Below are 13,955 nucleotides of genomic sequence, written 5' to 3'. Positions count from 1 at the left end.
TGCCTTTTTTACATTTGCTTTTGGATCTCTGGCCAAACCATTCCAAAGGAAGCAACAAAACCTTGTAGTGGTGTATGTATGAATTATTGGGTGTCAACTAGTCAAAAGACCAGACCTCTGGTGAATCCAGCCCCTTTCCAACAGTAGCCAGGGATGGGTAAGAGTGCCTCTCATACAGTGGAATGCTTCTTCATGGATCCTAGCTAGGTAAGACCTTGGAGAGACAAGGACAAAGCCTTTCTCTATATATAGGTACTTTTATTCAAAGTGTCTTTCCTTCCCTTGAGCTATAGCTATAACTGTCAAGAAGAGCAGTTATATCTTGTGAGAAATATGTGTGAGTGCATGTGAGAGAGAGAAGAAAAGAGAGAAATAAAGTGGGGTGGGAATTGCACCACCGTTTCTCTTGCTGTGTAATTTTGCCATGCTGTGGGTTTGCAAGAGAAAGGGTGACTGTGAAATGCTAGTAAACCAAGAGGAATATAATTGGTTTGGCCCCTGAGAAAACAGAAGCATCAGTAATAATATAATTAAATGAAATAAAACCGCAGAACTAAGCCCTGAGAAAGGGATTCTCTATCCTGACAGTTCTGAGGGCAGTGTCTAATCTAATCAGATCAGAAATTGACAGATGCTTGCAATTCATTCAGCACTGGGTCAGCATGAGACTGGTCCTGCAAATACTGGAAAGGGAGAGTGCTGATTTTATAGGGCTCTGGATTAATGCTGTACTTTATAACTTAAATGCCTTTCAAAGAATCCTTTTCTTCCTCGAAAATGATACCAACCAACACAATGTTGCATGCCACATGTTCACAAGCTTTTGCCTACTTCTTTTTCTCTCTTTTGGCCATCAGAGGCCAGCTCCTGAAAGATTTTTCAGGCCTGCACTGAACAGCTTGCAAGGCAAGAATCTCTTTACCTTGTCTCATTGGAGTAATTGCTGACTTCCTTTTCAGGGTGTGTTTCTCCGTTTTTTTTCCTCTTTTTTTTTTTTTTAATACTTTTTTTCCCTTCTTACATAGGATCACCCTTTACCTGAACTTCATAAGCCTTTTCCCCATAAACTTGACTTCTCTGTTAGCTTTGGTTCCTAGCCCCCTTCCCACCCAGAAGCTGTGGTGGTAGTTGAGGTGTTGCTCAGCCTGCAGCTGTGTATGCCAGCTGCTTTTGTACACAGCTACTGCTGCACCACAGAGCAGGCCAGGAGTGTGTGCCTCCCATTAGAGCTACTTTCTGCTGCCTCTGCAGACAGGGCACACATCCCTGCAATTCCCATTTCTACAGATATCGTTCCTTTCACTGGCACCTTCCAGGTCAGGAAATCCGCTGCTCTTATAAAAATGTTTTGGCTCTTGTATTGCTGCTGAATGCTAGCCTGAATACAGTCCTGTCAGCTGTTACGGGGTTAACGTCTGATGCCAGCCTGTGTGGGCACCAGACAAAGAAAATTCTGCTCTTGGGTTTAATGTGTCAGCTCTGCTTTTGGTGGAGCTGTAGAGATTCAGATTCCCTCACCAGTGCAGTTCATGTTGGGGGAGAGGTGAGACACAGACGCTGCTCTACTGTTTTTTGTCTGCTGAGCAGAAAAAGGAGGGTTGTGCAGTTCAGCTTGCTGCCTCTCTTGCATTGATTTTTATAATGAACTGCAAGAAAGCTCTTGCTAATCTGACCTCCATTTAACTGAAGGTTGGTCATGTCCCCAGATGGCAATTCATGTTAGGCTTTGCTTCACTGGTTATGCAAAAAGGCCTGCTTTTCTTGAAGGTTACAGACGTTTCCTAAACCTTCTGGAGAAAGTAGTATGGCAAAGGTTTTACTTTAAAGCATCCCTGGTGTGCAGAGGAGGCAAAGTGGGGGCTAAGTTACTGCATTCTTGGGAGAAAATGGTAGGATAGCGCTGTCCCTGCTAGGAACCGGACAAGGAATAGCTGACTGTATTTAATCGAGTGGCAAATACCTACTTTCTTGTAGCTGTATCTTAAGAGCGAAGCTTTCAAATACCAAATTAGCTTTCCAAGTGCAATTGTCCAGACTTCTGTTAAAGCATTTCTTTGCCTTGCTGGATCTGTATGGCTTGCAACAGCCTTTCCCCAGTTACAGGAATGAAAAATGGGAGTAATTCTATATGATTCATTACAAATTTTCTATCAGCCTGCACAGGTATTGCATCCCGTAAGACCATGCTCTCAGCCCAGGCCAGGAACCAAGCATGCTACAAGAGTCCAAGACTGATAGGAGAGAAGAATGTGGCCCAAAGTGCTGGAGAAAGCCAATAATTAGTTTGTGTTTGCTTGAAACTGCTGTCAAAAAACCCACCCTGACTCATCAGTTAAGCAAATGTGTTGAGCATGGAGAGAAAGGAAGGGGGGGCTAGGCGCTCTCAAGCATTTGTTATGCGCTGCTCAGAGTGACACTGAGGTCACAGCCACATTGTTCGCTGAAGTCTGTAAGTTTCCATTCCTCACTGTATGTGTCGGTCATTTCAAACAGCCTAATTAGGAAGATTTAGTGCAACACTCATCAGCTCAGCTCTGGATCCTTTTCTTGTGCAACAAACCCCCCATTTTTGTATGGAAATGTTCATGGATCAGAGCTTGCTTGTGGGCTTTTAATCTATTTTGATTGGAAGCTTGAAATACTATTTTTTCCCGTTTTCCCCCTCATCTCTTTTCCAGCATGCACTGTCAGCTGGTTCTTGTTTGGCCTGGTTTCCTAAAGAAGACTTGTGTTTAGTGTGCCCCCCTGCCCACTTATGTTCGCCCATTTTCCCCTTTCTCTTCTCTCAAGAAGTAACTTCTGAGCCCGTGGGCCAAATCAGCTGCATTTCACAGGGATCAGGGTTTGAAATTCAACACTGTTACGTTCCTGCAAATTCGGAGGGTGGGTTGGGGAATGACTGGGCATAGGGAGTCTGTGCTAGACATGTCACAAGGCTGCAGCCAAAGCCGAAGCATTGTCAGATGCCAGCCTGGGGAAGAGCCCGAGTCAGCACCTGCGCTGTAGCAGACCTCAGGAGCCCAGTCAATAGAGAACAGGGTGTTGTCAGTCCTGCTGCTCAGACCCGTGCACTAAGGACACATCTAAGGCCCAGAAATCCCGTCTGGCCGCAACGTGGGGATGCAGGCAAGCATTGCAACCTGTGGGAGAAAATGCCTTAGTCTAGGAGCAAAGCCAAGAGGGGAGGTTGCTTCTGTAATATAGGGGATTACTGCTTTTTATGCTTCATATTCCTGCTCTGCTCCAGAAAGCTGCTTCACAAATTCCACAGGACGGTTTTGAAAAGCACGCAGAAAAGCGGCCATTTTATTCCTCAGACTCTCACTGTAGAACAAGCTTCTACAGAGGGCTACAAACTCAAACTCATGGAAGGTAAGAGGCTAAATATATCTCCGTACTTATGCAACCTGCTGCTTTGAGCAGCAGGCAGCCAGCACAGGTGCTGGGAGCAGTCATGCCATCACTAATTGATTGTCATGGCTGCTTCTGGCGGACAAAGTCTTAAACTTTTGCCCCTTATACTGGTGGCAAGTGGTGAGACAGTTGTGTTAACATAACTTTGAGCAGAGCAGACAGCTTATTGAGCTAGTCTTCCACTACCTCCAAAATATGCATGAATGGTGTTACCTCTATATTTTAATTAACCTGGGCTGCATATAGAGGCATTATGGCAAATTAGTAACATCCTTCTGTTCCCAGCAGTTCAAGAACTTTCTGGTACTGGCTGTGGCATGCAGCACAGAGTTGAGGGCTGTATGTTTTATTTTCCATCATTAAATGGAAAGGATGGTCTTGACATCTTCTGTTCTACTTGCTGCAAAAGTAATTGTTGGTTGCTGGGCAGAGTGGATGTTTGCTAATTTAAAATACCTTGGGCAACGCTCATGCCAGCTCCCCCATTAGCTGTGCAGTTATGTGAACCTGGGGCTGCTGGCAATCCGAACTGGGAAAATGATGTGTCGCTCTCACGTGCATAGTTTGTTCGTGAACATTTTGGTACTGCTTAACCCAGGTAAGGAGCATTGCCTAATTCTTTCTGTCTCGGGTACTGTGCATGTTTTTCTCACTGACAGCAGGAGATATCTGTAGAGTCTCACCCCTCAACAGGGCCATGTATGACCTTCCCAAGGTTTCTGTTAATGCTAAAGAAGGGGCTCCCTGATGCTGACCGTTGGGTACAGATGTGTGCTGATCAGCAGCATGAAGTCTGTTGACTGACTTCTTGTGCCTGGATCTTCTGGTAGCTTTGGGGTGAAAGGAATGGGGTAGAGCAGTACTGCCATGAAAGCACTCTGAGCATGCAGGGCTTCGCTCGCTTCCCTACCCCTTTTGTCAGGAGTGACAAGGAAGGGGAAAGAAGGTTTCTAATGAGGAGGAAAGTCTTCATCGTTTGTGGGTTATGCCACCAGAAAGTGGACCTGTTGCAATTGCCATGGCAGCTCTTGCTGCTTCTTTCCGCTCGTCTGAAGCAGGAATTGCTGGAAAATATTCCAGGCATCTTTCTCTGGAGCCTGAGAGTATGTATCCATCTTGGCATCTCTCTTTAGATGAGCTCAGGACTGTTTTTTAGCAATTGCTTTTCCACTAAACAAAAGGCCTGTTTGACATCTCTTAGAATTCAATGCCAGGTTTTTGGCGGTAGCAGACGGGGAAGAGGAACTACCACATGCATGAAAAAAAAAAGGCGAAGAAAATGTTCCTCACATATGGAGGGTGGGGAAGGAGAGAAGATAAGGGTTTCCATGGCAACATTCCTTGAAGTTAAGTATTTTTAAATCTGTGCGAATTTTAGCATTCAAAACACAGTTGTGTTTCCCACAAAAAAGATTTGGGGGAGGGCTGGAGTGGAAAGAATTTTTTCCCCTACTTTTCAGGTCATTCCTATTTCTTTTACAGAGGAGCCTGAACCCAAGGTAAATGAAGTATGTGCAATTGCTCTGATGTTAATGCTGCTGTGAAGAAAAGCCTTGCTTCCAGGAGGCAAAAAGCATCAGTCATAGTTCTGTATCTGCACCAACATCTCTGGCACAAGCACTTGATCATCTCTTTAATGGGAAAAGCAGTTTAAATAGATCAATGCTCGGCCAGTAAAAAGTCACAAGGACAAATCTTGCAGGATTCCACATTAAAACCAGTGTAACTTGGAGCAAAGTCTTAATTATAATTGACGTACAGATAAGTGATAGCAGCGGTGATAAGGTAACTGAAGCCTTTTACCTTGGCCAAAGAGGAGACAATGCAGAACTGAAAGAGCAGAGGAACAGGGTAAAATGTGTCCCTGGTGAGTGTCTCTGTTATCTCGACGACAGTGAAACATTGCTGAAGGTGGGCAAGGGATGCTTCAGTGAGACTATTAGGCAGGAAACATTTGCTCTTTGTATGGGGTATCAGCGCTAGGGCCACCTCTGAACCTCTCTGAAGCTTCTCTGCTCCCATCTCTGCAGTGCTGAGCAACTCCTGGGCACTGGCACGCTCTGCTCCCACCTCCCTGCTGGCATCCAGGCAGGTCAGCGCTGTCACAAGCCTGGCAGTGAGACATCCAATGCTGTGCCTGCTTGGCTGCCAACTTTCTAGTCTCACCAAGAAAGGCTTTTTTTTTTTTTTTTTTTAACAGTCACTTCCAACTCAGTCATGACTCAGACACTGCAGCAAGGGTAAAGCGATCATCTTCCCCTTCAGAGCTTTACGGCAGCGGGCCCTGGCTATCCTCTCTGAAAGAGAGCTTGCTGGGCTGAGCCATCGGCTGGGTTCAGTTCTTTAATTAAACTGATGGAATGAGGTGCTCCAGCAGGGCTGTGTACCTGCTGGCTCAGGAGCTGTGTTTCAGCAATAGACTAAATGATTCCTACAAGTACTTTGTGTTCAGAAACCGTGGGGAAGTGGGGGCTGGGAGGGAATGGTCATATATAAAAGAGAAGGTGCTGTTCGCCTGTTAAGGCTCTTGTCCTGACCAAATTTCCCCAGGCCATGAATCCAGGAAAGGAACAAAAATCTGCTGGAACAGTAAGAGAAAAACAGTAAGTCATATTTGGCCGTTTACCTTTTGGGGTGAGGGAGGGGAAGCAAAAAGTGGTGTCTGAAAAAGCAGAGTTCATATTGTTTAAGTGTGGAGATTGGCACTTGGTAGCACTCTTTCATGTTGTCCGAGACCTTGATACAGAATAAGCAAGGCTCAGACCTAGCCAAGGCAACTCTACTACCCTTGTCAACTTCCCTACACCTTCATTGATAAAGCCTACCAGCAGCGTGGAAAATAGCTGCACTTTTCATGTCACTGTTGGATCCCCTATTGGAATTCACTGTTGTCAGATGTATTATTTTTAATTCTGGGAATAGTATTCATGCCCTGACATCAGCACTGGTGTGAAAATGCACATTCTGGCTTTGCAGTTTCTTGGACTGAAAAGCAACTGACTTGCTCATGCAGGGCTCGTTAGCTGTGAGTTATTGGTTATATAGATCACGTTTATTCCATCTCTTCCTTTAAGACCACTGTGATATTTTGTGCTGCACACAGATGCTCTAGCTCCATGCATTTGCCTCGCAGCTGAACCCTGGGAGATGCAGGAATGCTATGGTATCTAAGTAACAGAAATGCAGCCGCTTGAATCCCTGCTCAGCAGCCTTCAGTATCCAGCATGTCACAGGCTGACTCTTAGTCCATCCTTGGGTGCTTGTGAGTCAGGCTGGTACCATGCCGGGGTTTGGGGCACCATGGGCGTTAGGCGGCGGTCACTGGATGCTGCTGTGCGAGGGAGCAGGAGGGTGCTGCCTTTTTGCAACATGGATACGCCGTGTTCTCTTAGAGCTCAAAGCTTCCACAAGTGCAGTTCCTAGGCCAAAAAGCCCTGCCTTCTGGTGGCTCAGCTACCACCTGCAACTGGCCTGCCTGGGGAGAAAGAAGTGGTAGATTTGTTTCTGAACATGCCCTGGCTTTGTGAAGTGGCTCTCCTGCTTTTGCAAGCTCTTCCAGGAGCCTGAATGGGGGAAAGGTGCCTCGAGAGGAGTGAGCAGTGTGAGTTAATGGGAGCTGTCAGGGATGTCTGCAAGAATACCGTCATCGCATACGATGGGAAACCAGCTGGAGGAATGGTTGCAGCCACCCCATATTCATTGGTGAGCAAGATATTTGGGAACAGGGTGTGTGTGAAACACTTGAAGTCCTTGTGCTGTGCAGAATTCATACTAAATTTGCCACAGCCTGTGCCTTGATTTGATGGTATTGCTCTTCTAACAGGAAGGAGCAAATGGATGGCTTGCTAACAGACTGCTCTAAATTAACCTCACGCATGGGCCTGGGCCTGCAGACCTTTGTATGGCTGTGACTATTATTTATGCTGTGTGATTGCCTTGAATACCACTGGCTATTCATACCATGGCCTAGCACAGTTGCATTTAAATCTTAGTTGTGGCTTTCAATCATTAGAAACCCAATTTTTGAAGCTGTTGAGTTGTTTGGATTTTGAATACCCCATTAAGCACCTACTTGACTATATAAACACCTAGATGTCTTTATAAGTCTGGTATTGTTGTGATGTGAAAAGAAAGGAAATTATATACAGAGGGTCTGCTGGGTCAGGCCTCTGGTTTCGTATCCCCGCAGGGATAACTAGGTAAGGCCTGTTGCGATATATGCACCATAGTACATAGGGAACCTCTTTTATGCTTGAGGGAGCTTGATGGTGACTTCTACATAGTAAAGGTAAAAAAATACTGAAAATGTACATCCTGCATTAGCCTTTATATATTTTGTAGCTGTGCTATTCCAGTGTGGTAAAGTGAGCTGAGCAGTCACATTTTCTCAATTACCCTCAAGAACTGGAAATCCTTATCACCTCTGTGTTTCTTTCTCTCACTACTGCAGCACTGGTCTTGAAATTGTCACCACAGCTAAAAATCCTCATTCTGTAAATTAAACTGTGATTTAAAAAAATTTTACAGTGCAGCCTCCTCATAAAACTCCAAGTCTTTTGCTGATGTGACTCACTCAATTACTCATGTGGGCAGACGTTCAGATAATAAAAGTAGTTAATGGAAAGCTGTGAGAAGTACTGCTGGTTCCTGAGGAGGCAGGGGAGGGGGAAGGCTACTGCAGGTATTTTATCCTAGGAGTTGCTGAATTCACTGAACTCCCAGCCATATTTTTTTTTCCAGATAAGGATTTCTCCATTCTGCTTTTTCCTTTGTATAAAAACAGCTTGAAAAATCAGATTGGCAGCAGAGGAGCAAAAGTACACCAGCTGTATATGTTTGCTCCTCTTCCTACATATTAGAGATGATAGCCAATCTATGCCCTGAAATAATCTCTTTATCCTAGTGATGTATATACTTAAACAACACTCAATACTCTAATGAGCTCTGGATTCCTGAATCGAGGAGTACAGCTAGCAAGCGGCTAAATGAGCCCTTGGGTTGGAGGTGTCACCTATACTGACGAGGACCAGATTTTTCTGGAGTGAATAATAGGCCCTTGAGATTTGGTGTGCAATAGGTCAGGTAGCGCAGCTAGAAGGCAGGTTTCAATGGCATTTCAGTGAGTGCAGACTGGAGGAATATGGCACATTTTGAAGCTGGTGAGGCAGAAAGGTACTGAAGAGTAGTAAGGTACTACTCTGATGTGAGAACCCCCTTATGCAATGAAATTGTACATGTATGATGGCTTGAAAGAGACTTGGGATTAAGGCAAAACGGGAGCTAGTGGAAGTGGACAAACTGATTAGAGCTGAGGGCTAGCTGGCATTGGCAAAACAACCAGAACAGTTAACTCTTCTGGACTTTGAGGAGTGTGCTACTGCAAATGGCTGTGTGAGTCCCTTCCAGCAACAGCGATGGGTTTGAAAAAGGAGAGAACACGAGGATGTGCATATTCTTCGTGCAAGATGAGCTGGGAGGGAGGCTATAGCTTGACTTGTAAAATAGAGCTTCTGGCACAGAGAAGCAACGCATGGGTGTTGAGGCTGTGGACCTGAGAAAGTAAGCTGTCAAATTAGATGTAGCAAATACATGCTGCAGAGAAGTGCGGAGAGGGAACGAGGGGAACTAACACGTAGCTGGGCCTCGTGGGTAGTGAGCACGCAGAGCAGGGAATGAGGCTGTTTAGAGAGGATGAATTGCCTTGGTGTTCCTGATTCAAATAAATTTCTGTGTGAGACCAGGGATCTGCACAGACTTGTATGATTACTTTGAGCAGCAGAGCTCAGCTTGATTTCTCTGTCAGTAACGGCTTGACCCCAGGCTCTGTTAGGTGAGAGGTGACCAGCCTGTGGCCGCCCAGCCGTTGACCTCTCACCCCATGTTAGGGATGTCTCCTGCAGCGATCCTGTTTCCCAGCTGGAGAAGCAGTAGTCTGATAAGGGCGCTCTTGAAACCAGCGTCACAAGCTGCTGTACACCGCAGCTGCACACCCAGCTCAGCCCCAACCCCCTAGGAGCTTGTTAGCTGAGGCTGGCATCTGCAGAATAGGTTACCCTGCTCCATTTGAATTCAGGGCTGTGAACGTCTTGCTCCATTTTGTTCCCTAGAAAGGCCAGTCCTAGAGACAAAGATGGAAAAAAGCCCAAAATCCTTATATGTGTATGAGGCAGATCAAACCTTGTGTGCTGACACATAACAGTCAGTCATTTGGGCCCTGTCTTATATTCCAGGGTGCAGATGTTGTGACTTTTGACTAGTTTTTAGCAGGATAGGTACAGTTAGGCTCTAACTCCTGCTAAAAGCTCGCTCATACGATTCAGAGATGTCTTTGCCTTTGAAATAAATGAGTCCTTTAAGCTCCCTCTCAGAGGAGACAGTGCGGGGAGGCCTGGCTGCCTTCTGCACATAAATATTCTGTCAAACCAGATTCAGGCTGAGGTGGGTGAAGCTGCTGTGACTGATGGGGAGCCATCAGTCTCCATCTCCTGTTAGGCAGTACTGCATCATTGAGATTTGTGCTGTTACCATACTGTCAAAAATAGATGTGGGTGAGAGAAAGGGCTAGATTTCTCCTGTGTTAGCCAAGCAGGGGGACAGAGGAGCTAGAAGGAGAGAGATGCAGACTGTGATAGTGAACAGAAGCTGTGCAAAGAGGAGCTGCTTGCACAGCTTTGTGAAAGGGGATTACTTGATCAGATGCATGACGGAAGGGGGAAAGATGACTTCACAGATGTGATTTATTATCCTTCCCATGCAAGAGAGTTATGCTAATTCCAGGAACAACACACATTTGTTTGGTGGCTCCTAAGAATATGCAAGGCCATTAAAGACTTTTTAAAGTGGTTTATGTGGTAAAAGCATGATTACAAACAGGACAGGATTAAAAACCTCCAGAGGACAAGTTCCTGGAGTTATGTGAGTACCAAAAAAATCCAAACTTTAATTACATACAGGAAGAAACAAAGACCTCGTAGAATGGCTCCGACGGTTGCAGCTGCAGAGCAAACTTGCAAATGTGAAAAAAGCATAAGTAAGCCTGTAACCTCTCCAGTTTGCGGCGAGCCAGAATCAATAGTTGAGAGAAGATGAATTTTGCCGTGTGCTATACTGGAACGTTAACTCCACTACCTACTTTTTAGCGTCTGTCTCCTCAGCCGCTGTATCAGACCTTACCTGGGGGATGCCATAAGGGCTGGGACAGGATGGGAAGGGGCTGGCAGTTGGTCTGGGTTGGTACCTTTGAGAAGGAATACTGGCAGGAAAGAAAAACAGATTAGAGCTGTTCTTTCTCCCTGCCCCCCCTCCTCCCCCGAGTGCTTTGTTGTTTGAACCCTTGGAGGGAAACTGGTGAGCAACTATACTTTGTGCTGGCTTCTCTTTGAGACCATTTGTTGCCTGTTTTAAAGTCTGAAATGTTAGAAAGAGATCATTATTTTTCCTGTGTAGCTTGACCTCTTCCTCCTTTGGAGAGTTTCTCCCTTTGTAACCGGTTCTGTCCTCACACAGTGCTGTGTTGAAATAAAGCTGATGAAAAAACTTGAATTCCTAGAAAAAAAGCTTGGTATTTAGAATGAGACATGTCCTAGAACAGACAGTCTGAATCTCTGCAACATGCCCTGTCTCTATCCGGAGGTGCTGTGAGGTATCAATCACGCACTGCCTCTGTCTGCGGTGGCTCTGAAATGGCGATGTTAGGGCAACAGCTTCCACGAGATGTAAAGTACCCCATGGGTCACTTCTGCTACCTTTTGTGCAGTAAGCACTTTACCCAGCTGCAGTTTCTCATAAGCAGAGAGGCTATCTGTGGTTACAATCTTGATTGCCCAGCAAATTACTGAATGCCCGAGGAAGCGGGAGGAGAATGTGCAGCTGCAGGGTGTGTGGGTTTTTCATTCTGGTTCACAGTGAGGACTGGAGGTTGAGTGTTTGAGATGCCTGGGTATCCTGATGCCATTTGTTGCAGCACTGGATATGTTTGAGCTGCATTCTCAGCTGGGACGCCACCCCTGGCATTCTGGAATACCCGTGGGAGTGGGAGTTAAGTAAACTGCTGATCGCTTCAGGTGCTTTGGATTATGAGACTGGCAAAGACCTGCCATCCAGCCAGAGGCAGATCCAGATGCTATGTGAAGCAGGCAGGATGGATGACTGTGTCTTTGTTGAGGGTGTGAAGGTACATTAGTTACAGACTCTTTTCTTCAAGTGCCTGATTTCCCTTCTCTTCCTCACCCCTCCAGTAAATGTTACCTGCTGGCTAAAGGGCATGGGCCTATGTTTGTGGTCAGTAAGTCTGGTGTCAGAATCCTTTGTCCCTTACCCAGCTGCAAAGCTGCTCTGCTCCCATGTGATGCAGCAAGGGATTTTCAGCTTTTGTTTCTACCGTTTACAAAATGCGAACAAAAACGGTTTTAAGGGAAAATGCTCAGAAATGGGACCCTTGTAAAACCTGAGCAGAGTTATTTACAGAACTGAACTGAAAACCTGCAGCAGGATCTGCCAGATCTGACCTGGTCACCTGTCTAAATGGGATGTTTACTCACATACCCCAGTGAGGTGATTGTGCTGTTCAGTTTTCCATATAGCAAAGAAAATGGAAGAGGCTTTTGACTGTGATTTCTTACTGTGGTGCCAAAAATAGGTGGCCTTTGAGTTACCCTATTATTACTTTTCGCTAATTAAGAATCGGCAATTCAAACCGTTGTACGTGGGATGTGCACACAAAATGCCCAGCTGCAAGACTGCACATGACCAAAGGATCGGCTTGTCTGTTCAAGTTCTTGTGAGCAGGGGACTCTTGGGTGATTGGCAGAGGTAAAAACCTAATGCATGCGAGAGAACTTGGAAGAATAATGGTCTCCCTGTGCTTTTGGATCTCAGCCTCCAATACAGAGTCCCCAGCTAAGTGCTTGCCTTTCTGTTTTCTGGTGACTGAACAGCATGTTTAGGTGGAATATATGTTTGCTTCCCAGTCTTGAAGATATTGATCTAAGGGAAAACCTTGCACAAAAGGATTTTAAAAAGTTGGAAAAGTTAAAGTGTGTAATACTGTAATTAAGGCTTAGGGAGTATTAAAACTTAAAATAAGTTTAGCACATCACTTGACAGATGGGAAGTCATTTATGTAAATTTAGGGAAGTGGTAGTTGGATTCATTTGGTTTAATTTAAACACTATTTCTAATTATTTTTGGTGCGTGTATAGAGGATTATAGGATGGCTATTATTCAGACAGGAGGTCTCTTCATATTTAAATTTAAATCCACAAATGAGTACCCTATTAAAATGTAAACATGCTGTGCTAACAAGCACCTAATTATGCAGACAGGTTGGCCCAGCTACTTTGGTGAACAGCTGTGTGCACATATTTCAGATAATGCTTTTTCTCAGTGGCAGGGCCCACTGAGGGGTCAAGCGGTGCCTGACCTACAGGTGGGAGCTTCCTGTAAGAAGGTTTGCTGCTGCTGAGTGCGGATCTGAGACTAGACAGGCTCTTGCGGGTTTCCACCAAAAGCAGGCCCTGATGGCACCCAGAAGCACGGAGGAAAGATGACACAGTTAACAGTTCCCCCTCCCTAGAGTCTGGTGCTGCTAATCCAAGTTAAAACTCCTAACAGCATCTTTGTAGAACCTTCCTCGTTACAACTTGACAGCTCTCTCCTTTTGCCACAAAAAGGATCCTGCAGGTTTACTGGGGAGCTGCCAAGTGACAGTTTGACTTCACACCTGAGAAGCAAATGAATGAAGAGAGAAGGAAAGCCTGAGCCTGCCTCCCACCTGGCACAAACACGAACAGTCCTGGGAGCGTGGGCATGAGCAACCCCTGGAGCTGCGGCAGCAGCAGCAGATGTAACATGGGCAGAGTCCAGGCTGAAGCTGCTGTGGAGGAGGGAGCGTGGGGCCCACATACCAAAGTGCGAAGGTGTTATTTGTCAACTGCAGGCCCTAGGATGGGGTGGAAGCCTAGTCATGGCTGATTCTTGGAGATGTGGGACAAGGCTTGGAGCTCCATGCTGTACAGCAGCCCTTTGTGAGCTGATTTGGGTTGGCTTTTCTTCCTGGAGCCCTTGCAGCAACGGCTCAGATCAGCTCTCATAAAAGGCGCGTTAACAATCATCAGGGGGTCTGACAACCAGGATTTATTCTTTAACTACAGCAAAATCAGTATGTTTGGCGATATAACTCACGGATTATAAACTTTGGGGGTAGAGGGCACCAAAAGCAAGACTGCATGACACTCACTTCTTCAGTCCTTGTTGTTTGAGGGCAGGGAGTGCCAGTATCCGTTGTGGAGAGCTGCAGGCAGCCTGACACACTAGCAAAGCCCTGCACTGCAGCGTGGGTGCTGGGTGAGAGAGTATCGGTGCTCTTGCGTACTCGCCCTTCTTCTCCCTACACACATTGTGGTGGGGGTTCGCTAGCAAGGTGTTTTGTGATTCTTAAGACTTTTTGTGAGATTAAGAGTATTGGTACTTTAACTGCCCGTAGAAAAATTAAAACACACAATCAAGTAGTTGAAGTTGTGAGTTTTAGCCCACATTTAAAA

This window comes from Falco biarmicus, chromosome 8, assembly GCF_023638135.1.
Source record: "Falco biarmicus isolate bFalBia1 chromosome 8, bFalBia1.pri, whole genome shotgun sequence".
NCBI classification, from domain to species: Eukaryota; Metazoa; Chordata; class Aves; order Falconiformes; family Falconidae; genus Falco; species Falco biarmicus.
This window is presented reverse-complemented; position numbering follows the sequence as displayed.